The sequence below is a fragment of the Aptenodytes forsteri genome, unplaced genomic scaffold (assembly GCF_000699145.1).
Source record: "Aptenodytes forsteri isolate BGI_AS27 unplaced genomic scaffold, ASM69914v1 Scaffold15, whole genome shotgun sequence".
In the NCBI taxonomy this organism is placed as follows: Eukaryota; Metazoa; Chordata; class Aves; order Sphenisciformes; family Spheniscidae; genus Aptenodytes; species Aptenodytes forsteri.
The window spans coordinates 27,635,395-27,659,761 of record NW_008795129.1 but is presented as its reverse complement, the minus strand read 5'-3'; positions in this window follow the sequence as shown (position 1 = coordinate 27,659,761).

Sequence of the window (24,367 nt, the reverse complement as noted above, 5' to 3'; positions counted from 1 at the left end):
GCACGGCCAAGCCAAGCATCTTCTCCTCCGCCTGCTGCCACTGAGCACCACTGCCCTCCTGACGCTCGCCCTCCCCATCTTGCCCCCCCCCAAGCCTCCCCTCCGGCTCTCCCAGGCTCCTCAGCTCATCCCCCCAAGAGCATCCTTGGCTTTCGGGTAGGTGTCCCCGTCCCTGCCCCGGGCTGCAGTCACTGCTGCCCCCCCTCTGCTTCCACCATGCTTCCCAGGCTGCACACTGAGTAAGAGGGGGAATTGCACTAGCTGAAAAATAACAAAACCCAGCAATAACCTAAATTTCTTGCCCTTTTTTAGGCTGAGTTACTTCCCAAGTGCAACTGGCAGAAGAGTTGTATTGTCACAAGCCAAAGGGCAGGGGTAAGCAGCCAGGGACAAGAAGGTGGGGGAATATTTTAACTGGCAGTCTGGCCAAATAAGTGACTGAAAATACAGAAGCTGTGAGCTCCCATCAGCAACAGATGTCTTTTTCCCTGTGAATCCTGAAGGCCCCAGAGCGCTCTGGGGGTTGTCTGGGTCCTGCCAACTCTCATCGCCGTTACTTCAGCTTGCATGCTTTTGTTCCAAGAGTGTTTCCTACAAGTACCATATCTCGATAATCCCCATTTAGCTGACATTTTCCAAGGACAGCAATCTGCTTGGGCATTACATGGCCTTCCCACTCCTTGCGATCTCTCCGAGCCCTATAAGTCACTTCCTGGCGAAGCACATTACCAGTGGAGCACATTCCTGGTGGAGTGAGACTGTCCCTACGTGAAGGCTTCGCATCTGGGCAGCGCTCCCACGGTGGATGGCACCTGGCTTCATTGTGATGAAGCAGAAAGTGAAAATGTGTTCACCTAACAGATCTCTGATGCTTCTCACGGTGACTTCCCACCTCCCCTCCTCAGTTCAACGCGGGGAAGAGTCAGTGGTGAGATATCCTCCCCATCCACCGTGCTGCGGCTTTTGGGGATGTTTATCAGCAGTGCAGGGGACCAGCAGCGCTCCTCCAGCCCCATCCATGGGGGCTCAGACCAGACGGCAGTAAGTATGCAACAGGAAGAAAAGAGACTTTGAAAAATCTGTTTAAAGGATAATGAGGCATTTCAGCCACCTCCAAGAGCACACGGCTGCTCCCACGCAAGGAATTCTGCACTGGGGTGACTGGCACCAGCCCTGGCCACACTTCAACCCAGGGCCAGTCCAGCCGCCCCAGGCAGCTCGTGGGGACAGTGTGCTCAGTGGCCGCCTCTGCAAGGAGGAGGATGGGAGGAAGGGGGTGGCCCAAGGCAAGCGAGAGCTGCCCGAGAGACAGGGGACAGAAGAGCCTAATGCACACAGATGAGGAAAATACCCCCAGCACTTCCCCCAGGGACAGCCTGGGGGGCACTGAGAGACAGATTGGTGTGGCAAAAGCCCGTGTCAGGGAAGCACGTTTCCAGCGCCCCGGGAAGTGGAAGGGCAATGACATCTGCCCTGAGACAGACACTAATTGAGCAAAAACTTATTGAGATCAATACTCCAGAGGACATTTCTACATGGTGGTATGAGCTAATTAACTCTCCTGTGCAGTCTGAAATCCTGCTGTGATCATGACCCTCTCTGCCATGTTCAGGCTTCCGCTCCTCTCTCAAAATAATGCCTTTGTAAGCGGCAGTCAAAACAGGAATTAAAAGCACCTCAGGGTCACGCTGACACACACCTACTTGCAAAGGTCACTGTGGTGCCTGGACCTGCCTTCCTTTTTACAGATAAAAATTGCAGTATTAAAGCTTTGTAACAGAGAGCAATGTCCATCAGTGCCAGCATAGGAGAGCCTGGCGATGCAAACCCCGCTCCCATGTACCCCACTCCCACACACCCTATCGCTGCGCCTGGTAACAAGACACATTTCCCTGGGAAGACGCAGCATGGGGGAAGCCCACCGTTCAACACTGGCATGCTGCAAGAAATGGTTACTAGCAACAGAAACCGGGGAAAAAGGACAAACAGGAGGCCAAAAAACTCATATTGAAAAGATGCATTTTCCTCCCTGATGTGGCCGCAGGCTCCACCACTCTGGTCAATACCTGCACGTTGCCTGCATTCAATGCTGTCCAGCTCAGGCTGAAAAATAGATTTGCTCTGTAATTTGAGAATGTAAAGTAGCGAGTTCATAAATGCTAACTTGAATTTAGAAATCTGCAAAACGCACAGCCAAAACTCCCGCACCAGCAGCATGGAGAAAGATGCTGCGAGGCACCATAGGCTGCGCAGCAGGAGGCAGGCAGTCATACAGACTCCCTGATGCAAGGGAGATGTCTTTCAACATCGTTTTTTGTAGTGCCTGACTAGTCATGCTTCATTTGCACTTTTATTTATTCCATATGCCATTTCTCTGGATTTCTGTAACGTTACCGAACACAATGTTGTTTTCTTTGTTTAAACAGCAGCTGCAGGGCCCATTTCAGCTAGCTAAGTCACCAGGCGTCAACACCACAGCACTTCAGAGATGGCAGCAGAAGTCACAGCCTTATTAGTCTGGCAATGAAAGCACTGTCCGAATATAAGCAGCACACCCAATACGTGGGTACAAGGCCTCAAAGCCCATACAACATCACCGGGGTTGAGGGAGGTGATTTTTACACAGGGTAAAACTTTTACCTGAAAGATACAAGATTGTACATGAGAGAAAAGGGCTTGGAAATGTGGAAGTTTAAAGCAACAGATAACTGTGAAGTTTGCAAAACTGATTATTGCAGGGTGAGACTCTTGTTCTTGACATACCAGAGCAGGATCCCCAAGGTCTCAGTTCTGCCCACAGGCTCCCAGGCAGCCATGACTGTTGTGTTCTCTCTGCAACTCAGCTATATATTGACCTAAAGAGCTCTGCAGGGGGAAATAATATTACTGTGTTTTCTTTCTGGGGTCTGGTACAGCTAAATTCACCTTATTTTCCCATGAACAGTGTGGAAAAGCCAGCAAATAAATGCAAGGGAAGCCAGGGCTTGTACTTGCAGAGAAATATCTGGTGGATTCTGGTTGGTACCTCCCCAGACACTGCTCCAGGATGTTACAGATACAGTTTTTCAAATTATTTGAAGTTATTCCAGACTCATTCTTTTGATAAGAAAGGAATCAGATTATTACTAATAGGAATTACAAGTAATACTGCTTTTTTTTTTCAATGTAATTTGCAAGTACTTTATCAAAAAAGCATGCTGTGTTTGGCTCTGCTCTTGTTCACATAGTGCAGATCCCACAAAGCTCTGCAGCCATCAGTGTGCGTTCAAGGCTTTGACACACCGGGCCTGGAAAATGCACGGGAACTAAAACACAAAACATCATCACTTGGGATTTAGTCTCATTTCTGTCCTGGTAAAATGCTTTAATCCTCAATTTTTGCACTACCCTGATGAGACACATCCACGCAGCATCTCCATTGTTTCAGCATCCCCCTGTGCCAGGCAGACGTGGAGCGCTGCCACAGAGCAGCAGCGTCCCCCTGAACCGTGGTGCCTCTCCCACGCGCCCACTGCGAAGCAGTGCCACCGCTGGGTGTGCACATCCATAAGTGGGACCGGAGGAGCGCACGGCTCCGTCTCGCCGACAGCTCCACCTGCTGCGCAGCGCCCCGGCAGCACGGCCTGCTCCGCAGCTGCTGCAAAGCGCTCCCACGCCACGCTTGCACAGAACGGCTTTCACTAGCAGTGCTGGAGGTGAACCTGTGGGGCTGAGCGGCCCTTGGGGCAGCCGGCCCCCTCCCATGAGACCTGCTGGGATCCACGCTGGGGAGCGGGGCTGGCCAGGTACCCACACACCCCTGGGGACAGGGGACATGGCCTGACACTGCCGGAGCAGGTCTCGATGGAGACACCTCTCCTCCTTACTGGCACCAGGGCCAAGGCACAGGACAGCCAACTCAGTGCATTCACAAGCATCGGGGGCTGCCCCCTCCGCAGGCAGCTGTACCTGCTGCCACCCACCGGCTTCACAGCCCAGGATGAAGTACTGGCAGGTCTGACCCCACCAAGATAAAAAAAGTGATTCCAGTACTGATAAATAGATGCAGGGGGTTTTGGTTGGGTTTTGGGGGTTGTTTTCTCTACTTTTTACACTTTGTTTTCAGTATAACCCTACCTCATCTTCTATTTCCACCTCTATCAGAGCCACCTCTGCAGATGAGACTGCTTTTTTTAAGCCTTTTGCTCTCCCTGGATGTTCTGCATCTCACTGATATCCTCAAGGACACCGAGACTTGGAGGAGTCACAAGCACCACAGGAAGAAAAGACAAAAAGAGGAGAAGCACAGCCTGAGAGGTGAGAGTAACACCTCTGACACGCGGGGGGTCACAAGCAACAAATAGATATATTTTTTTCAAGTTTGCCTACCCACAGAGAAAGTTTCACTTGTGTTGTAGTGTGAGAGGCTGCTGCTACATCTGCAGCCCCAGGCACAGGCAGTCCAGGGCTCGACTGCCAAACAGGTTCATGGGGTGTCAGGGCAACCCCATGGCCACACACCAAACCTCAGATCGCGCTGAGGATCAGACTGGATGAGGACCGGACTGCAGCAACCCAGAGAGCAGCAGAGGAAACAAGGGACCTGTCTTAGGTGCCTAATACAGGATTGTATTTCAAGGGTCTGTTAGCAAAGCTAACAAGCACCCAGCAGCTACTACTGCCTGCAGGCACCCAGGCTACCCAAAAACCTTATTTTTCACTTGGAGCATTTATTGCCCCACAGGGACTAGCACAAGAGGACCTGCAGGGCTGGTGGGTCTGGAGACCATCCTATGCCCAGCAGATACAGCAGTTTGATTCTCATTCAGCAGAGGATGAACTTAAACCCTGCTCGCTGTGGAAACAAGCGCTTTAATCACCATGATTTCCTTCACAAGCCATATTAGAGAAAGACAACACACTCCTACCTGAATCTGCACCTCCTAGAGGAGCAGAGTCCTCCCTACAGCCTTGAGTACAGCCCTTGTGGGATGGGTTTTAAAACTCCTGGTGAGCTGAGGGTGTCGTTATTGGCTAAGGGTGGGCAGCTGCTGGCTGGGGATCTGGGAGGGATGTGGGAGCTGGTGGAAGGGGCTGGGGTCTCTGTGCTCTGCAGAGGTAGCACAGATGCTAGGGGCTGCATTTCATGTCCAAGACCCAGCACTGAAAAGCCAGACGCTGCTCTAAGGTGCACCAGTCCTTCATTAGGTCAGTGTTTAAGTTTCTGTCAATTTTCTAAACCAAACTTTAATGCAGGACTTTGCTTCTTTTCTGATGAGTTACTGAATCACAGACATTACATCTTTCCCCAATACACTGCAGTTCCCCAGCAAGGATAAACTCTTTATTGTTTATCTGCTCAAAAACAGATCACCACCTCCTAAAATAGGGCAACCATTCCATTAGTCCTTAATTGGTTTTATTTTTTTCCTGCCATTCAAACTAATTAGAGTTACATGGCAATGTCTCGCGTGCTCGTTTTAATGAGGATTTTGATTTAGGTAACTGGCAGCAGGTGTTAGGAGCCTGTCTACGTACACTTCTGACGCACCCCGGGGCTCCTCCGGGTCTGAGGGTGCAGGGCAGATCCAAAGCTCCCAGCCACGCTGCCCCGCAGCGGCACGGCCTTGCACACCCTGTGCTCCCCAACACCAAATCCGCACGGCTGCACAGCTTCGCATTGCTTCTCCCTCCACCTCCACCTGGGTCACTCTGGGGCAGCCTTAAGTACGATGGCAGCTGGTGGCCAGGGCAAGCAGGAGGGGGCTGCCCGATCTGCTGCCGTGTCTGCCTGCAGCCTCACCTCTGGGTGTGACAGCCGTGATTGTGGTCAGGGACACAGGGATCTGCCATTTGGCCGTGTACAAAATTCACTACCAGGATGCCGGCAGTGGGAGCAGCCATCTTTCTTTCCTGGCTGTCTCTCTGGCGGTGGCCAGGGAGGCAGCTGGTCTGGAGGAGAGGTCACTCGAGACGAAACACAAAATGAGGTGAAACATGAAAGTTGCACTCTAACATGACGTCATCTTCATCCTGTAGATACAGCAAGGTGGTGTGCGGTCCCAGGCAGCCTGGCTGATTTGGTTACCAGCCCCCAGCGCAGCATCCGTCCGGCTGCCAGGGGATGTTGCCTTCTCCGGGCTGCCATCACCCACCTATTCCTCCTCCCCCTTCCAGGCCGAAACCCCAGCTAGCCTTGCTACTGACTCTCACCAGCACTTCAATTTCAGTAATTGAGCTGTTTGTCTACATTTCACTGTCTTACCCCATTGTGGAAAAAAGATGGATTATTCACAGACAGGGCACTTCTGATGATCGTGTTTGTTCTTCATCCAAAATCAGAAATAAATGAACATCCCTCAGTGTTTCCTAAGAGAGTAAAAATCCTTTTTGCCCAGCTGCTCTGAACTGTCTCCTCTGGCCACAGCTCAGAGCTGGGCTCTGCTCTGCCTTGTGCTTGGGTTCCCATTACTGCACTCTGAACCTGCCAGATGCCTCCAGCAGCCCCAAATCCAAACAAAGGAAAAAATGTGACAAAAAATGTGCTTCACTCGCAGTGCTCAAAAGCTAGCGGCGGTGGTGGTGGGGAGCATGCTCAGCACTTACAGAGAGGCCCAGCGCAGCCTGGCCTTTCTCCTTCACTGTGCAAATGTCCTGTACACAAAGCTGTTCCTAACTGCTCCACTCTCCCCTTGCGTGGGGTGAAGAAATCCCACGCCGGTTTCCTCCTGCAGGTGATGTGAACAGCCCGAGCTGAGAAGCTCTGCCCCAGCGTCAGGTGCAACACCAATGCTGTGCGCTGACTGTAGCCTTGCCCCGAGCAATGCCCATACCACCCGTACCATCCATACCTCCCATACCTCCCATACCATCCATACCACCCACGCCGTCTATACTGCCCATACTGCCCACACTGCCCATACAGCTCCTCCCTCCCTGCATGCAGGACACCTCAGTTTGGCAGATTAATACTCCCCATGGCTACCTTGAAGCCCTACAGAGCAGTTTGGTGGCGGATGTCCCCAGCTGCAGCTCGGGCAGGGTCCTTCAAGCACCAGCTGAGAAAGACCTTCATGAAGCCAAATGAACCTTCCCCAGAGGAAGGGGGGGGACATGGCGAGACAGACACCCAAGCGATTTTGGGGGGCTCAGGTCACACAGAGCTGAAGTGGGGGCTCAGGGCCAAGCCAAGAGCTGCAGCAGGACCTGCTGCTCCTCGTGATGGAGCCAAGCAGCCGAGCAGGAAGAATATGTGTCCAGCACTTGTTTTTGCTCTTCCCAACACCGGAAACCTTAAATTGTACAGAAGTATTTAAAAATAATGTACTCCAAACAAGGGGAAGAAAGGCTGGTCATCATATATTACAAAGGGGCTGAATGGACGCAGGGACCACTTGCATTAACCTGCAAGAGAATTAGCATTTGTAATTTGCCTCTTAGGAATCCCGGTTTACCTTCACCCTCTATCTTAGTTCACTGACATCATAGTTACTAGATAGATCATTTTATGGATTATGTAATTTGCCTCTTAGGAATCCCGGTTTACCTTCACCCTCTATCTTAGTTCACTGACATCATAGTTACTAGATAGATCATTTTTATGGATTATGTCTCACAAGGGCAACATTTTAATGAATAGTAGAATTAAATGTTTGCCAGATTTTTTTAAAATAAATGATCAATTACCACCAGGCGCATCCATCACATTTATTAGCTACCTTCTAGAAACATTTTTCATAACTTGCAAATTGAAATGAGGTTGAAGTTGAATTTTATTTCTTCTTCATTTGCCCGTATTAAATATAGTACTTACACATAAAACACCAAGATCAGTAGGGTTTTTTATGTAAGTCTTTTAATGACACTGGATAAAATTCTGTGTGTGCAGAATAGTGAAAAATATTTTTAAAAAAATTAGTAAAAATATGGATTTCTTTTTCAAAAATGCCTGGGGAACTGTGACCTGGCAGATAAGATTTCTTACTCATTTTCAAGGTCATCATGAGACTACCTGGTATGCATTTACTATTAATAACTGCCCAACTACAAGGTTAGATTGCACATTGAGTTTTTGTCATGTCACACATACTATTACTGCTTTAGCTTTAGCAAAATGAAGTCAGAAATACCATATATCTCATTTTCCTAATATCAGAAAATCAGCTTTATATGATATGAGAAATTACATGTAAAATACAAGTTGTGGTATCTTCTGTAGAGTTAAAGGCAGACAAAGTTTATGGGACTTAAAACAGGCTCAGAAACAAGCCGAAACAAACCACACCAAACCCGTCCATGTACACCTACACACGGGTGGTGTGCGGTGTCACTGCCGTAACGTCACGAGCTCCAGAAACGTGTGGAGATGTCCTCAGTCCCTGTGACACCTTGGACCACCCCCCTAAAGCTTGTGGTAGCTGGTGCAAAACGCCTGCCTGGAGGCCGGATACTCTTGTCGGAGGCAATGCCAAAGGGAGAGGCGCTGGAGCAGGCGAGTCCCGCGGAGGCCCGGGAGGGGACATCGCACACAGTGACCGAGCCCCATGGGTGCCGCCTGCCCGGCACCCAGGACCAGGGTGCTCTGCAGAGATTGGTGCTCCTGGCTGAATGATGAATGATCTAAACCGTTAAGCTGAAAGTATGTGGTGACTGGTATCTAGTAATTCATTGTTTTTCCAGGAAACTGTCATGAGATTATTTTCCAACATTTAAAGCAGGATTGGGGTCTGGATTCAGCTTCTGAAAGACTTCCTTTGGCTTGTCATAAGGTAAAGTTAAAAAGCAAAAAGAAACCTGAGGTGGCAAGAGACCCTGAAAAATAACGATGAGTGTTTGTCGGCGGTGTGGGGGCAGGTACGACGGTCACCATGACGGGGACTGCCGCTGAGCACCAGGCAGCCCCCATGCGCTGCCCCCAGGAGCACCAGCATGCACGTCCCCAGGCTGCACCACCACCGGCACCGCCGGCATGCCGAGGAGGACTTGCTTCCCTCTTGCTTGCTTTTGAGAGAGGGGAAGCTTATGCTGCTGGCAATACCACGGTTGTTCACAGATGGGGAAGGAGCCCACAGGTACTTTACGCGCAGAGGTGAGCAGGTTTCCGAGGGGTGGCTGACACCCGTCCCTGGGGAGCGGGGGCGAGGGGATGGGTACCACAGTCTCTGCCCTGTCCTATGGGGCCAAGGCAATAAAGCTGCAGAAAAAAAATGACAGGAATCTCCTCTTTTACTCTTTCGCCCCTTTAATAAGTCAGGCCTGCAGATGCCACTGTCTGCGACAGGGCGAGTTTGACTCATCTCTAACGCTGCCTTTGGGGATCCTTTGGGGCTGCAGAGAAGATTGGTGAGCTGGAACACAGCTTTCCAGTCTGATGACTGCTACGTCCTTAACACCCACACATGTGGAAAGAGCCTTTTTCATGTCATGAGTTCATGAACATCCTTCAGATGGCATTCGTTTCCTTTTTTTCCCAACTTTAAAGTCCAAAACTACCCAAGAGGTTCACTTACTCATTTTCTTTTAAAAAAACCCTTTTAAAATACTTCTAGTACATTCTAGTCTCCTTTCTATCCCCAAAAGAAAATGAAACAAAACCAAAGACATCTTTGCTAATAAGAATAAGATATCTCCCCCTGCTGCAGTTTAAATGGGGTTTTAGGACTATGTCAGCAGCAGCAGTTGAAAGCAAGCAATCACACCCGAGTTAATGCTGAGGGTGGCTGGGAGCAGCTCTGCTCCTTCACCGGGGCAGGAGCATGTCCAGCAGAATGTCTGCAGCAAGGCTGAACAGAAAGGGTGATTTTGCTTTTCATTGAGGATTTCAGTTTTGGGGAAAACTAAATATTACAGCCATAAAAGAAAAGGAGAGTGTGTAACTGGGGACAAACTCCTGCTCTCAAGAATGTCAGAAACAAAGTACCTGTAAGAAAGGGTCCTATTACCAATCTCTGAGTTATTTTGGGCTGGTTCGTGCAGAATACAATAACTGCTTATTCATTTGATCTTTTTTCTGCTGAAATCTGAGTACCAGTCCCACTTTCGTATAGATTTTAGAAAACCATTATTAAGAAGAAAACAATTTTAAATTTTCACCATTTGGAGTTGCATCTCAAGGCAGAGGCCTTTTCCAAAGTTTTATTTATGTACTGAAAATGTCCTCCTCCGATACCGGCGTACCTGATGTTGCTTAGTATGCACCGTCACGAAATCACACCTGTGTGTGTTTTAAACAATATTTTCTACCTTGAAACATAACTTCTTCATGCTTCTAATCTTTTCCCTGTTTGCATCAAAGCCTTTCCTAAATAGCTTTGCTCTTAGCAGTGGAAAATTATAATTGGGAAGTTTTAGTACCAAACAGCAGAGGATATGACCTCAAATAGCATGCCGTGGAATATGTTGCAATGTTACTGGAAATTTTAAAGAAAAAAATGACACCATTGTGAGTCAATGAAATACAGTCACGGCAGGGCACTGACCCCGAGCTCAGTTCCTGCCCACGACACCGCAAGCCCCGAGCTCAGGGCACTGTCGCTGACCCAGCCGGCGTTTGGCTGCTCCTTTCCCCTTCTGCTGTACGAGCTCTGCGTCTTTGGTACATAGGTAAAAGCTGGGGTTTAACGGGCGGCCGATCCCTGAAGAAGAGGGCTGCCCTTCTCCCATCGCCCCCTCCCACCACGTCTCCCCTCCCCACGTCTGGCTTTCCACCTGCCCCTGCCCAGTTTCACCCCTTGTCCTCCCTAGCAGAGCTCTCACCCCCCCGAGCTCAGTAACCGGGACCGTCGCCCTGCGTGTCCCCAGCCGCAGCAGCCAGCAGCCTGTCTGACCCCGCGCGGGCTCTCCATAACCGTCACGCACGCTTTGCCAGGAAATGGCTCCGTGCTCGCTCAGAGAACGTTCTTTATGGGGTCTCATTTCATGGGAGTTACTTTTACAGCTTCCCTAACCGCCCTGCATGCTCTGGTGGCCAAAGAAACGTGTTTTATTAGTCCATGGCAATAAATCACAATGGACTCTTACAGTGCTATGTATATAAAACTATATATATACATATATATATATCACATCACAGTTGGGGAAGTAGCTACTTTACTCCTGATTCAGTAAGTTATTCACAGGCTCCGGCGAGCCCACTTTTTCCAGCGGTATTTGCAGCTGTTTCAGTACATGGTGTATTAAATTTGCAGCATGGTGCGGCAGCCCTGAAATGTGCACGCCCTATACCTTTGTTAGAAATCTGCGTTTCTGCCATCATTCTGCATCCCATCCAGAAACAGATTTTGAACAGGATCACATTTCATAGAAAGAATCTGAGAAATTTAGATTCATATCTTCTTTACCATGTGCTACTGATAAACATCTGCATTTTGTAATCACGTAAGTGAGAAATAACATGATAACAAATGGAAGAGATCACATCTACTAGAGACTGGAGGTGATTTTTTCTTAGACAGATGTTTCCAAATTGATTGGTTGTGAAAGGAGATTAAAAGAAAAGTCAATGCAACAGCACGATAAATTATTTTCTAAAATGGGGGGAGTCAACAATGATGGTATAAAACATGGCTTAAAAACATGTAGCTCCATCCCAAAATTCTTTTCTAACGTGCAAACAGTTGCCATGTTAGCAACAAGAAAGTCACATTTTGATGAACAGGAGGGAGCCAAGAGCCAGCAGTTGTCTGGGAGCTGGTTGACTCAGAACTGAATACTACTGTAGAGAGAAGAAATTGGGGGACTTTCAAGGGTCAAGTGGCAGCTATTTTTTTCTGAGTATGAGCTATATTAGTGGGAAGCAAAAGTTGAGGTTTGTCACCGTGTTACAGAAGTGTGCAGCAAACGCACCCCGCCAAGCTCACAGCTGAAACTCGCGCAAACCCTTGGGGCTGCTGGAGCCAGGACTGCACGGCAGCTGGGGAAATTGTCTTCTTCCCATTTTATATCTGAGAAACAAAGGTAATTAGATAAGTGAGTAATCTAAAATTATAGGGGAGAATTTTGGCCAAACAATTTAGTTCGGATGCTTTGAATCCCAAGCCTAATATTTTAATACTAGATAATTTTGTCTCATGTGAGATGAAACTATTTCTATGAAGAAGGTTTTCACCATGTGTAGAGTCTTTTTTAGTATTCGCAATTAACACAAGCAGTGATTATTCTTCAGTTTACTTGGTGAACAGATGCTGGCTTCGGGTAGCAGCTCCTGCCCCCATACCACATCGCTGCGGGCTGTTAGGAAGCACCACAAGGGATTATTCTGAAGAAGTGAGCACAAACTGGAGAAAGGTGATCTGCCCTGCTTTACAGGGAGGGGTCTTCCATCGTCCGAAATGCTCCAGCTCCCTGAAATATGGACAAATAGCGGTGTATGAAGTGGCGGGCGAGCAAGCCCTGATTTCTGCTGCTTCTCTTTCAAATCTGCTGAGCCCTTGGAACAAGCCTCCCCGCATCCTTCTCCAGGAGCTCATGTTCCTTACCCCTGGCTGCTTGGTTTGTTTGGCAGAAGCACTGAGTAACATGTTGGCTGTTTCTACCTGTGGGCAGGCAGCGTATGCGCCGTTGCCAGCCAGCATCTGAATTTTTCCTTGCTATATTGGTCTCTAATGGGCAGTGTTATTTTAATAAATTACATTTTTGTGCAAGTAGACCTTCCTGGAAGGCTGCTCCCTGACCAGCACAGTGCAGCCTGCTCACATTATTGTCCATTTACGTCTTTTGCATCAGTAATGGTATTACAGGAATCCCATGTACATGAGTTGGGGTGTGCTCTCAGAGCGGAGCGCCTGTCATGTGCTGCCACAGGTAAGGAAGAAAAAGCTGCCCCGATTCAGACGCTACAACTTGCAAACCCGCTTACCCTCTCTGGGCGCGAGGTCGTTCCTGCAGTTCAAGTTGTTAAAATTAGCTCCAGACCTTGCACAAGGCTGTCTTACCAACATCACGTAACAGCAGCTTGCAAAGAAGGCGTTTTGGAGACATTTGAGATAATGCTGGCAGTTATGGGACCACTGGAGAGGGTGGAAATGGTATTGTACTTTGCACATGATAAACAAGAGTTTTATCTGAAAAAAAAAAAATCCTCATCAAGCTAGAATGAAGGTCAGAGGCAGGAGCTGGTCCCAGGACTCAGCTTTCTGATGGATGAAGCAGCACCCACAGCCCCAGCAGACAACGAGCTCTCCCACATGGGCGGCAGGCATGCTCCCTCCAGCTGCCTCCAGCAGCGATGGCCCCACGTCGTCCCCGTGGGCCAGTGGCCACCGTCAGCAGGAGAAAGCAGGTGCCTGCAGGAGGGGAGGACAGGTGAAGGCAGGGGCTGGGGGCTTCGCTGCCAAATGCCGTGCCCTGGCCAGCTGGGCACTGGGAGGCTCGGTGACCCCCAGCTGGCTGCATGTGGGGGGTCTCTCCAACCACCTGGGAGCAGCTGGTGCCAGCGGCTGTGCTGCTGGTGTTGTCAGCAAGCTTCTCTGAAACCAGCATTAGTCTAACTCTGTCAAAACTAAAGCCTGTTATCACACCTAAAAAAGTCCTTTGCTAACTTCCAAATTTTGTATACAAGCATGCAGCTGCATTTCTAGTTTTCATTTGAAATACTACATGGAATTTCACTAAAGCTCTGTAGTCCTGCATGTCAGAGGAATGTAAAGTAACACACGTGCTTTTAAAATCAAAGGCACAGTGATCAGAAAGTGAGGGATCATGTGCCATGCCACTCATGGACAAATGCACCCATGCAATAGGCGAGCCTCCCTTGCAGAAGTATCCTTGCAGCAGAAACCACTATGGATTTAAATCCCACCCATTCCTGCTCTCAAATGCTTTGAAGTTTATTTTTGTTTCCCTGGGTTTCCCAAAATAGGACGCACCTATTATAACCATAGCTGTGAGTATGTGGGCAGGGAAGGGGTCTGTACAGCACAGAGCGGTCGTCCTGAGCTGCACAGCATAATTTGGCTTCAGAGCTGGGCGGGGGTGTGTGTGGAGATACATAATTAGCAGGTTTTCAGTCTCTCATTCTCCTGCAGAAGCTCATTTTTAATTATCTACTCTTCCCTGTGGCTGCTAGACTCATGCCTGAAGAAGAGAAAAGGGGGCTCTCCCAAGGGACTTATTCCTGCTCCTACTTCATTGACCAGAGCAGACAAAATAATGGCATTGAAGAGACTCGTGTAAAGTCCAATTTTATCTCTAGGCCCAGACTAGGTGAAGCCTCCAGAAGTGTTGCTGAATTTTTGCATGGAGAAAGTGTTGACTTGGTAAATGCAGCTATACGCACCACTTTCAGTCTCAGCATTTTTCAAATGTTGGTAACCATCTTACAGTGTTGAGTAAAATAGCTTCAGGCAGAGCCGAGGCAAATCCCAGCCTTGAGCTCATCCGTGCCTCGCTCTCCCCCTTCCTGAGGGGTGGCGAGCAGGGCGAGCACCAGAGCCATCGCCACCACCTGCTCCCTGTGCTGGTCCCTCGAGCATCTCTCCCCCCGCATGCTGTGAGCTCATCCCATCCCCGATCCCTGCTGAAGGTGAACCAGACCCCTCCCCTTCCTAGACAGAGCCCTGCTTCACATCCACAGGCAGATGTTTGTTTATTGCAAAGTTTATGCTTTCTCTCTCTCTGGAAGCTCTGTTAACTCCAGTCTTCAGCAAAGTGTGCCAAGGGTAATTACAGTTATTAACCTGCTGAATGATTAACAGATTATTGCTGCTGACTGATTCACCTGGAGTCCCAGCTGACCCTTGCTCTGAGCGGGTGGAGCATCTCCATGCCTTGAGCGGAGCCTTCCTGCGTTGGGGAGAGTTTCCTGCAGATGTGACGGGTAGCACGGTGCCGCTGGTGCTGCCTTGGTCCCCTCTCAGATCCAAGTGCTCCTCTTCCCTTCCGCCCAGTGCTAATAGCTATTCGTTATTTAAGCAGGAGGATGTTTGCTGCCTGCGGCATCACTAAATTTAATCTGCTGGGAAACAGAAGCAGCATTTTGCTGCTCTGACTTCAGAAGCATCTTGCTTCGTCACATGCTCTCAGGAGCCCAGTAGAAACAGACTGCAGGGAGCTATACTCTGATGCGATGAACCATCTTTTGTCTGACCAGTTGCCCTCAGCTGCTGTGAAACGTGTTACCACCAATTTAGAAATTAAAAAATACAAATAGACCAGAAAAAGTTGTTGGGAGCTTTGCTTTTCTAAGGGTTTTAGGCATCGCTCTGCCAAAGGGAATGAATTAATCTATAGTTCACAAACCAGCCCTTCCATAAGCATCCAGCCCTGGCCAACATTTGGGGAGAACTGAGGTTACCAGCTAGCAGCACAGGTTTTCTTTTCGCACATGGGGCTGGAGCTGTGGGCTGCATGCTTCACATCCACAGGCAGATGTTTGTTTATTGCAAAGTTTATGCTTTCTCTCTCTCTGGAAGCTCTGTTAACTCCAGTCTTCAGCAAAGTGTGCCAAGGGTAATTACAGTTATTAACCTGCTGAATGATTAACAGATTATTGCTGCTGACTGATTCACCTGGAGTCCCAGCTGACCCTTGCTCTGAGCGGGTGGAGCATCTCCATGCCTTGAGCGGAGCCTTCCTGCGTTGGGGAGAGTTTCCTGCAGATGTGACGGGTAGCACGGTGCCGCTGGTGCTGCCTTGGTCCCCTCTCAGATCCAAGTGCTCCTCTTCCCTTCCGCCCAGTGCTAATAGCTATTCGTTATTTAAGCAGGAGGATGTTTGCTGCCTGCGGCATCACTAAATTTAATCTGCTGGGAAACAGAAGCAGCATTTTGCTGCTCTGACTTCAGAAGCATCTTGCTTCGTCACATGCTCTCAGGAGCCCAGTAGAAACAGACTGCAGGGAGCTATACTCTGATGCGATGAACCATCTTTTGTCTGACCAGTTGCCCTCAGCTGCTGTGAAACGTGTTACCACCAATTTAGAAATTAAAAAATACAAATAGACCAGAAAAAGTTGTTGGGAGCTTTGCTTTTCTAAGGGTTTTAGGCATCGCTCTGCCAAAGGGAATGAATTAATCTATAGTTCACAAACCAGCCCTTCCATAAGCATCCAGCCCTGGCCAACATTTGGGGAGAACTGAGGTTACCAGCTAGCAGCACAGGTTTTCTTTTCGCACGTGGGGCTGGAGCTGTGGGCTGCACTGGCAGAACATGCCAGTGCCAGCAGAGAGGTGCAGAAAGACAGCTGGCAAAAGAGCAGGAGGAGGGAAGGCAGGGGGCCGGTGGGGCAGGAGGACCCACTGAGAGCAGAAGCTTGGCTCGCCTCCACCGCAGCCCGCTCTCCAGCTGCGAAGGGGTTTTACTCTTGCTGCAACAAGTTCCCGGGTGTGCAGCTTATAGGCAGCCTGCGCTGTGCTCCCAGGGGAGCGGGACCCTGACCCCGTGGGATCCGCCGTGGAGCGGGTGGCATGGACCCACTGCTCCTCCCACGAATAGTGAGGGACAAAGTCACCCTCCTTACTTCACCCCCTCACCTCCCGCTGTGCTGCCTCCGGGATGCTCTTGGCTCTCTTTTGCCTGTAGCTGCTCCTCACCGGGAGGCGCCTGCGTGCCATGAGCCCACTGCTAGCCTGCGGGACCCCCCGAACGTGGCAGAGATGGGGAGCCCAGTGCGGAGCGGAGACATGCGGACAGCTACGGATCCGGATCCGGGCACAAACATCGAGCAGGCAGGAGCTTGAAAGTGCTCGGCGCAGAGGTGGCCAAAGCACAGGCCAAAACTTCAACAAAAGGGGTAGAGAAGATGTATTTTAGAACTGTATTCATTCATCCTCTGAAAGATGCAGCAAGAGCCCAGGTAAATGCTGGGGGAGAGGTACCGAAAGGACAGCACAGCTTTTATGAACCTGGAGCACAGCAGCTCTGTAAGCACACAAAGCAAAAGAAAGGAAAGTGATTTTTTTCCATTTTCCTTGCATCCCAGCAGCTTGATCTCACCTCCCTCTGAGTACCATACATTGACAGTGTTTAGACTCCAGGAACAAAATGTTTTCAGCTCCAAAGCTGACGTTTCTCTTGCTTCAGAGCGATGTGCTTCATTGTATAAACCATTTTCTCATTTTGCAAATTCCCTTTGTATTTTTAGAAGCTTTTATTTAGTCCTCAGGCAGAAATGACCCTGCGGCAGAATCCACACTGCCATTTATGCTGATACATACAATTTCAAAGCAGGCCATGCAACTGGTCCCTGCTTCCTAGGGTGGCACCCATGTAGTAGTGATGGCTCATCCCCCTGCTCCCTGGGTGCTGGTGTGCTGGGGGCTGCGTGGGACGGGGAGCCTGGGACGTGTGGGGAGGCAACAATTCACCGTCGGGGAAGAGCATCTCCTTCTCATCCACCAGTTTCAAGACATTGGTAGAGAGGGAGCTCACTCGCCCCCGCTGGGCTACAGCCCGCCCAGGGATGGGAGCTGCTCCCCGCATGTTTGGGCGCCGGTGGGTGCCAGCGTGGCCCCACACCATCGGCTGGGAGATGCACCCGGCCAGGGCAGCACCCTGCTCCAGTGCCTGTCGCCTGGCAGCAGTCACTGCGTTCGGTCCTGCCTGCTGTGCCGCCATGGAAGTCAGACACCAGGGCCCTGCCCAGAATTAGCGCCTCATAAAAGAGTATTTTTACATTCTGATGGTGTTTAGTGCAGCATGCTGAAAAACATTTACACTAGCAAAACAACACGTGTAGCCATTAAAAAACCCCAAAAATTTCCTACCCAAATTTTGCAGCTGTCTTGCGGCTCAGAAATGACAATCTGCATATAACAAAATCAAAAGGACAAACCTTCTTGGCGTCCCCACCTTCTTCCAGCCCACAGCCTTAACAGCAGGTTTCAGCTGGCCAACACCAAAGCCAAGGAGGTTAATTGGAGAGAGAAAAAAAAACCAAAAGTTTTTCCTTCCTGGGCTTAACTCTGTCCCTGCCTCTCGTGAGACAGGGGCCAGCGTGCACAAGGACTGCATGTCGGTCTCAGCAACAGGCTGAGATGCTATGTGAGGCCACCCCCTTACAGGCATTTTCTGTGACCTTGGTAGTAAAATCTCTTAGGGTGAAAAACACGACTGCGTGGTTTTTAAATTCCCACTTGTGAGAGATGTGTCTTACAGAAAACTGACCCCTCTGTGTTATACATCCACTGGTGTTTTTCCTTTTGTTAAAAATTTTCCTGAGCATCTTCATTACTTTTTTCTCCCTTTACACCAGCAGTCAGAAGCCGTCAGGCACCTCTGCCCAGCCCCTCCTGGCAAACAGCCCTGGACCGATCACACGAGTCTTCCAACATTTGCTGTGGATGCTGCTGGCCCTTTCCAAGGCAGAGAGCCCGGCACCGACGTCTGCCCGAGTTTCCCTCCAGCCCCGGGAGCGCCTGCCCAGCCCCGGCCTTTGCTGGGGAGCGGCGCTGCTGAAGGGCTCGGGGCTTCGGCTGCAAGGCCAGCCTGGGTGCAGGGGGTGTTGGAACGGCTCCTCTGCCGGGGCGGCAGCCCTGCCTCTGCCTCGGGGCAGCGGGGCTTTCCCTTGGCTTTCCCTTGGCTGGAAAAATGAGAAGCGTTTCCCTCGGGTGGCGAAACCTGCCGAGGGCTGAGTGCACTGCTGCCACCTTCCCTGTCAGCATCCCCACTTCTGCCACAAGTGGGCAAGGTTTTGCAATTTGCAGGAGTTGGTTTGCAGGAGAGCAGGAGTTTGCAGTCATACAAGCTTGCAGGCAATTTGAAAGGTTTCCAGATAAAAAAGTCAAAGTCTGCTGATGAGATTCGCTTTGGCTCAGGCTGGGTACATAGGGGGAATCTTTCAGCCCCTCGTTTCTGCCTTCGACCCTCTGGTTGTGCTCCGAGAGAGGAATACGATGTTTTTAAGACCGGTGGATGATCCACAGTCGGGAACTTGTATTTTAAAGGTCACAAATAACTATGTCCCTATTTCTGAAAAGCTATTTGCCTGAAGTGAATACCATTGTAAGTCTTCATAAGAGACTATGGTACAAATAAATCGTGTTTGTACTGGCCTTGTAAATCAGTGCATTGCTGTGGGGCTTACCAACATTAACTTTTAAGGGGTAAATACTTGATTTACTTAGTTATTAAGAATTTAAGCAGCAATCATGTTTTACCAGCCATGCTTGTTAATGAAATGATTCTGCTCGTAAGATCGGTGACTCCGTGAATAACACCAGTGATTCATTTCAACCACAAAACAGTCTTTTTCTCTCAAATGCTTGATAGTAAGGAAATGGCCATGCATGTATGATAGTGCTAACACTCGAGAAGAAGTAACTATAAATAATTATTGAGGGTTACAGGTGACCTTGATGGCTCTCCTATGACAAATCAGCAAACGAATACCAAGCCAAGCAGTAGTGAAAAGCATTTGCCCAGCCGGCAGGCCTTGCCTTGGCACAGCATCTGCAGAACGAACTGCTCCCAGGGCTGCTGCATGGGCAGCGACTGCTCTGAAACACCGGTGTGACTGCTCTAAAACACAGCGCATGCAGCAAGGAAGAGCAGGCGTTACCCAGGGTGTGCTGCCCCCAAAGCAAGTTTTCAGAAACTGGTTTTCACAGTACCATCTGGAATGCAGAACCTGAAAGGCAATTAACAGTGAATCAGGTGAACCTCTGTTCACTACGAGGGCCTCCCTCATCAGAGGCGTGCAAATCTGGCCAAGCACACAGGTGAGTGCCAATATCCCGAGTCCGTCACGTTGTGCACGGCAGGCTTTATCCCTCCGTGACTCAGTTTCTTATGTAGTTCTAGGATGTGGAATAGGAAATGGATTATTTTGGGCACTGTCAAGCAATTGTTGTCTTTTATTACAAGGAAGAAGGCTATTTTAGGACTTTGAAAACAAGCCTTAAAATATTAAAAGCCCAGAATATCTTGTGCTCTTCTCTTTCTCCATCTCTCTGCTGGAAGCGATGGATCTGCCCAGCCAGCAGAGCTGTTCGCCAGCCCCAGAGGAAGCCCCGTCCCACCACCACGTGCTGTGGGGAGCAGCCCCGTCCTTTGCATACCCGTCCTCATGCAAAAGTAGCTGGTGCATGGGTGGAGCACACTCTGCCCCAATATTTAATGTGCGTTTTGGAGGGTGAGGAGCCAGCCCCCGCGAGCCCCCGCCGTGCCTGCAGCAGAGAGCAGGCGCTTCTGGGCTGCCAACCTGGAGGGCACGGCGCTGCCTGCGGGGCTGGGGAGCCGATGAAAACCAGCTGCTTTGCCAGCAGCTCTAAAGGTCAAGGTATGCTTATCTAAATAGCACGGCTTCGTTTTGTGTACACGTTCTTCTGTGCTTTTAAAAGCTCTTCAGCATTTATCCTAGCATTTATCCACACAGCATGGGTGGCAGCTCTGGCAGCATGCTTTGTGCCTCTCGCTGCGGAGGGGCTCCTTGCCAATGTCCTCTATACCCAACTTTTTCCTTATGATACAAAAGTTTGTTGGCTTCGCATACCAAGGACTGCTACAGGGAGGGACGATCGCTTTTTTAAAAAAATGTATTGTCTCAGTTTAGTTCAGTCTTTCTGGCATGTTACTCACCAAACACGTAAGGCTTTGAATAGTCGATCCTATGTGCTGTAGAGAAGCCACCAGTTAGTAACTGCCAAAGAATGAGAGCCAGAGGGCTTTGTTTTGGAACAGTGGGTCTCCAAACAACCTGTAAATCAAAGCCGCAGGTACTGAGCCGTTGGTGAATTAGTGCTTCTGTAGATCTCTGTGGCAGAATCACTCATGTCCCAAGCAGGCTCCAATGTTTGTCCATGATTTTTTTTTTAATTCAACAGATTGCCTATGATGTTTGACAAGGTGTAAAAGAGCCAATGGATGTCAACAAGAGACAGCGCTGCTGCTGCCAGCCTCTGGCTGATGCAAACCCAGTGTGGAGAATCACACCAAGTGAGCAGCTCAAACGATGTTGTTTGATGGCTGCCCCGTACTCTGTGTTTGACAGCTGTGTGGTTGGCCTCTGTCTTTATGGACACATGCAATATTTCCTGTTATACTCAAGTATAATAATTCTAACAGCTGTGAGGGTAGGAGCCCTGTGATACTCTCCTCTTAGGACAAGATGAAATGCAGCCTGTGTTTCCTACTTGGAAACTCACCAAATGTTAAAACTTTCTTCCAAAATTTTGCCTGAATGTAAAACTTCCCTTGAGCCAGGATGTGCCTTCGCTGCTTGGTGTCTGTCACTCCAGCACGAGGTGGGAGGCCCGGGGCGGATGAAGCACGCTCCATCAGCCCACCCTGTTTGCATAACGGGCGCTGCACCCCTCTTGCTTGTGGGGTCTTTTGTCCCCATTCCTCCCGCAGGAAGGACCACCTAGTGATGCTCGGTCTTACTAACCCCATGGTTTGCTGTCATCAGCTTCCTGGCTTTGTGTGTCTCCTCCCAGGAGATGGGGCAGGGGGGGCAGGAGGGCAGGAGGGGGTCCCCTCATTGCCTCCCTCCATGTGTTGGGGGGCAGCTGCCCGCAGAGGTGGGGACAGACGTCCAGAAACATGCTGTGCTGGTGAGCGAGGCGGTATGTTAACAAGTCCAGTCCCCCCTACAAGGCACAATAAAATCCTTCAGACGCTCTCTTTGCCTCCATGTTTTCTGAATGAAAGCAGATGCACCCACCAAAAGGTCCTCACCCGATATACCTGGAGGGAATACAGGGAAATCCTGGGGGGGGAGTTTCCTTGGAAATACTATGGTGTCGAGATCGGCAGGAAGAAGGTGCCTTGTGCTTCACTGCAGGTAGGTAGTCTGCGTTTCTGCTGGCGGGGCCTCAAAACACCAGGAGCAGGCACACACCCTAAAACACCTATTTTTGTTCCATGCTGAACAGGGGAACAAAAATTTATGTCTTCTCCCTACAAGCCACAGCTTCTGGAGAATGAAAAGGCCAGTGTCTCGCACACAGGCATGTAGGAGTGGGGTGGTACGTTAAAAACCAACCAGACCCAGTTTCTGCCCCCCCCCCCCGGGTCCTGCTCCCCCTCCTCTGTGAGAGCCAGCGCAGGGGGTGGCACTGCAGCCACCGGACACTTTCTGCAGGCGGGTGGGTGGCAGTGGGAGCAGCCTCAGGGTGGCACGGCGTGGCCGCCTGTCACCTCCCAGCCACAGCTGCCTGCCATATGCCTGCAGCCAACAGCTTGGACTGGCAGTAAAGCTGTGGTGGAAGAAGAGCATGGCGGGGCTTTGCAGCAACACTGCCGGTCCCCTGCAGTGCTGGCAAGGTGGAGGTGACCTCGTCCCCCACAAAGCCCCTCCGGGGGAGATGTTTCGGTCCGGGGCTGGTTTCCCCATCGCCCCGTCGTGCTGGGATGGGGCCCGTGCTTGGATTTCCGCTGCAGTTTGGTTTATTGTAAGTAATTCCCCAAACCAGAAATCATTGTGAAATGCATCAGCTGAGCTTTTCAACTTAGAAAAGGCCAGAACGAAACGTTTTTACAGCTCCCAAGTTGTTCCTCAAAATCTTTGAGCCAGAAGATGAAGCAAACCTGCCCTTTCCTCTCTGTCAGTTTTGAGAAACTGACATTTTCCAAGGGAGTAAAAGTCTGTGCAAATAAAAAAAAGCAGCGGAGCCTGCTTTCTTGCGGCTTTATTGCCTGCTGTTACGAGGTTCTGCCAGAAGATGGGACCGTACGGCGCGGTGCAGGGCTGCGAACGCCAGCGGGCAGCTCTGTTCCCGGGGGAACCCTCCCTGGCCTGCCCCTTCCCCCCGGGCCGCATCTGCGGGGTTTGGGAATCCAGGCCGGGCTGTAACGGAGGCTTACGAGCCCCAGCCTCCAGCCAAGCAGCGTGTAGCAGTTTCCCCGTTCGTTGCTTGAGTTAATGACTTGTTTTAGAAATGCTGAGAATAAACTTGAGCTTTAATGTGAAAGCAGATCTGCATCTTTAACAATACCTGGGGGTTTCAAACAGCTTGTTTGTTCGGAGTTAGTTTCGATTATCGGTGAGAAAATAAGGGATTGTGTGCAGCAGCTCTAACACTAACCCTGTCCAACACCGCAGAGAAATGTCTTTTCAGGGTTTTTAAAAAAGCTCCTCTAAGTTTCTGTCACTGCCCAATTTCCCACTAGTTTCAACAGCTTGCTGGTATTATTTCAGGTTTTGTACGAAGCTCCTGTACAACATTAAGCAGTTCCTGCCCGTCAGCACAGAAGCAGCGCTGCAGGCACACATACTGGGGCTTCTGAGGAGCTGCACGGCGCTCTGCCACGCACAGTGTCACTGCGCCCCACACCTGGGGCTCCCCGACCCCCCAGTCCCTGCTCACGACTTGTACTCATGGTTCAGCCACAGATGCAAATCTGATTATCTGTGTTTTAATGACACAGCTGCAACATAGCCAGGACTGAAAATGCTCCTCTTTGCATATACGTTTAAATTTTACAAGTGAAATACAAACCCCAAAACAGCCAGCAGAGGTTGCGGTCCAAATATGGAGTGGCCATTTGGGGGAAAATGTTACCTAATTTGAAGTTTTCAGCCCACAGCTGCAATTTAATTGCTTAATACCCACAGCAAGCAGTTTTCTCGTAAATTAATAGCATGAAATATATTAGGAAATTAGTGCCAACTTCTTTGGCACTTATGTTTTTGCACCTCCTTACCTTCCTGGTATATTTTTAGAACAGGAGATGTTATTGCTCAGAATCTCATAAAAAGGATTTATAATAGTTAATAATTAGTGTATTAATGCACCAGACTGCAGCAAAATTAATACAGGCTTTGTCTGCCTGGGCTTGATTCATCGTTACGCACTGAAGCAGCAACAAAACCAGGCCCGAAAGCAGTGATTGATGTCCCGGGGAAAATGACCTCGTGAGGGGAGAAGCCGGGGCTGACAGAGAAAAAGCCTTCGCCGCCCCTGCTCCAGATCACCCAGGGGTGGGGGGCAACCGATGAGGATTGCTCCCGGGGATGGTCTGACAGACCCAGCCCCACACACGCCAGCCTCAGGAGCAGGGCAGCACGGCAGTGGGCTGTAGCAGTGTGGATTGGTGAGGATGTCGGTGCTGGTGGGACTGAGGGAAAAAAAATACTGAACAACAACAAGGTTAAACAAAAATTCTTTGGATAACTTAATTCTGCTGGAGCACGGGACAGCCTGACTCCTGCAGTGCAGCAAGAACCAGGGGAAGGAGACATGGCTTTGGTGGAGCATCACCAGCACCCATCCCCACATGGGGACACCCAGCCTTCTCCTGCCTGCATGACCAGGGGATGCTCCGAGCCACGAGTTATTACTGGTTTAGCTAGAAAAACAACCGCAGTAAGTAATCGTCCTCCGCAGCCATCCTTGGTGCTTAGGGCAGTGGTGAGGATGGTCCCAGCCATCCCTCTCTGTGCTTCCCCCAGCCGCAGGGCTTCACCCTGATCCAGGGACCTGGGGGCTCCTTGGCCTCCCCCCTCACTTTT